The sequence below is a fragment of the Hyaena hyaena genome, unplaced genomic scaffold, assembly GCF_003009895.1.
Source record: "Hyaena hyaena isolate Hyena2069 unplaced genomic scaffold, ASM300989v1 scaffold_15, whole genome shotgun sequence".
Classification (NCBI taxonomy): domain Eukaryota; kingdom Metazoa; phylum Chordata; class Mammalia; order Carnivora; family Hyaenidae; genus Hyaena; species Hyaena hyaena.
In genome coordinates, this window is record NW_024080647.1 from 3,794,645 (window position 1) to 3,797,979 (window position 3,335).

A 3,335-nucleotide genomic window follows, 5' to 3' on the forward strand; every position below is an offset into this window, starting at 1 on the left:
GATGGCCAGCTATGCCTGGCTACGGAAGACCTCTCATTCTGTCCAGGGAAAGAGGGGATCTGTTCTGGGATTCAGGTTGGTGATCAGTGAAGAATTCTCCATGAAGCCCAGCCAGGGGGTATCCACAAACCTACAGAGGGGAAAAATAGAGGTTATTTGTCCCTTACAAGGAGAGCTGAGATCCATCAAACCATCATCTAGAAGAGTGGGCCTTTGTGCTAGGAAGCAGTACTGGAACAAAAGTACCCCTGCTGCCTGTTCCAGAGAAAAATGCCTGCTCTTAATGAAAAGCATTAGAGGTCCTCTGTGTAGACATGCCAGCAATCCAGGTTCCTGAGCTGGGGATACCTAATCCTCTTTGGGGTCCCCACAAGAGGTCTGCCAGTATCCCCCAAGTCCAAGCCTGATTCACTTGGAGCTCAGTCATCCATAGTTGGGGCCCCTGGCCACATATCTCACCTCGTCAAAGGCAGAAGGAAAGGAATGATTTTAAGAGTTAGACAAAAACAGGCAGCAGTGGAAGGCAGTTCCAAGGCTCTGTGTTGGTGATTTTTTGTTTTTCTGTTTTTGGACTGACTTAAAACAATTCCACCATATTATCCAGAGAGGACAAAGTTAAATAGAGGACAAAGCCATAGAGCTTCCCAGACAGTTGGTGTGGTGGGAAGAACATGGAGAATAGTCAAAGGCCTGGATTTCCAGCTGGGCTGCTTACTAGCTGTGCCCTCCTGGATAGGCCAAAACCTCATTGCCTCATCTATGAAATAAGCATGATAATATATATGTTGATTATACAAAGATGATTTCTGGAAGGACATGTGGAGAGAGGAAACTGAGGTCAGGGGTTCAAGGAAGACTTACATCTCAGTATATCCTTTTTTATTTAATGTTTATTTTTATTTATTTTTTTGAGAGAGAGAGAGAGAAAGTAGGGGAGGGGCAGAGAGAGAGACACACACACACAGAATCCAAAGCAGGCTCCAGGCTCTGAGCTGTCAGCACCACAAGATCACCATCTCAGCCAAAGTCGGATGCTTAACCAACCAAGTCAGAGCCACCCAGGCACCCCACTTTTGAGTAAATCCTAATGTTCAGCTTAACTGTTTAACCTTTTTATCCTGTACCATTTAATGACATATTTTTTAATTTTTTAAAAATTTATTTCTGAGAGAGAGAGAGACAGCATGAGCAAAGGAGGGTCAGAGAGAGAGGGAGACACAGAATCTGAAACAGGCTCCAGGCTCTGAGCTGTCAGCACAGAGCCCAACACGGGGCTCAAACCCACGAACCATGAGATCATGACCTGAGCGGAAGTCGGACACTCAACCGACTGAGCCACCCAGTTGCCTCTTATTTTATTTTTTAAAAGTTTATTTATTTATTTATTTTGAGAAAGACCAGGGAGGAGCAGAGAGAGAGGGCAAGAGAGAAAATCCCAAGCAGGCTCCACACTGTCAATGCAAAGACTGACATAGGGCTCGAACTCACAAAGCCATGAGATCATGACCTGAGCCGAAACCAAGAGTTAGATGCTTAACTGACTGAGCCACCGAGGTGTCCCCATGATATTTTAAATTTAAACTGAACAGAAATAACAATAGTAATAACAATATCTGTGTCACAGGAATGTTGAGAGAGTAAAAACACATAAGGTCTACAAAAAGCATTGTACAGAGTCAAATGCTACATAAGGGTTAATTTTATATAAACGCTTAATTTTGTGTAAAATTTTAATTTTCTAATTTTATACAAAGGTTTAATTTTATATTCTTCGGGAGGGAAGAAGAACATGAAGGGTTCTCATAAAATCCTCAATTTATAAAGAAGCTAATATTTATTAAACCTCTAGTGTCCTCAGATTATTATAAAACAGATATGGTTGGTTTTGCATATAAAGTAATATATAGTAGAAGTGAGAGGACTAATCCATAAACTCTTACAACATTAAATAAAGGTAGAAGGAATTGCAGACACTGCTTGGTGCAGCTTCCTGTTTGACACACAAAGAAACTGAGCTCCCGAGAGGAGATGTGAAGCTCTCAACGTGACACAACTAGTGAGTAGCCATACAGGTGAGCCTTCTCATGCCCCATTCTTTCCAGCATACCATGCTAATTAGCGACACAAACACATGTATCTTAAAAACCAAAACAGGGGGCTCCTGGGTGGTTCAGTCGCTTAAGCATCCGACTTCAGCTCAGGTCATGATCTCGCAGTTCATGAGTTCAAATCCTGCATCAGGCTAGTTGCTGTCAGCTCAGAGCCTGCTTCAGATCCTCTGTCCCCCCGTCTCTCCCTCTCTCCCCACCCCCTCCCTCTTCCTCTCTCTTTCACAAAAATAAACTTAAAAAACAAAAACAAAAAAGGAACAAGCAAAAGGAGAAGTGTAGAATAAGCAAATTTCCTTCTCTGCACTTGATTCCTGTAACTGTCTTTCCACCATCTGCCTGCAGCCGCCCTGCCCCTTGCCAGAGCACAACTCCGTAGCAAGCCCTCTTGACTCTCCTCAAGAAACTTGGAGGGTCTTGGGGCACCTGCGTGGCTCAATCGCTTAAGCTTCCGACTTCGGCTCAAGTCATGACCTCACGGTTCGTGGGTTCAAGTCCCGCGTCAGGCTCTGTGCTGACAGCTAGCTCAGAGCCTGGAGCCTGTTTCACATTGTGTGTGTGTGTCTCTCTCTACCCCTGCCCTGCTCGTGCTCTCTGACCCTCCAAAATAAATAAAAAACATTAAAAAAATTTTTTTAATTAAAAAAAAAACAAGAAACTTTGGAGGGTCTCTCCCTTCCTGGTGCGCCTCTGTTGTATAACAGAGCTGAGCTGGCATCCCAGCTCCTCCCTCCTTCCTAATCACATCATTTACCTTCAGACCGGGACATCTGAGTTTCTTCTCAGTACTGGAAACTTGTCAGAATCCAGGGTCTCAAAGAGTGAGTCTGAAGCTGGACAGCAGGACACACCCCATTCTCCTGTCCCCAGGTCCCCTATGGAATCCTAATTCAAGGCAGGGTCGGGTGTGAAGGGCATCTCAGGGGAAGAATATCCGATCCTTGCTAATACCCACCTCTAAGAAGCTTATCAGGGCATTGTACAAGTTCTGGGTGCCAATGCCTCTGCCACCCTGAGAGGGCGGACCTTCTACCTGGGAACCAGATGGGCTCCTGACGGCCCCCTGCAGTCAACAGGGAACGGGGGAAACTTGTCAAACTTGGCTCTCAGCTCTAGGAATGACAGATTGTGCAGGGTTCCCATGCTTAGTGTGAAGAAAAGCCTGGAAAGATTCGGAAGGCTCTCTGAGGTAACCAAAAGAAAGTACCTGGGGCTTAAGAGATCAGA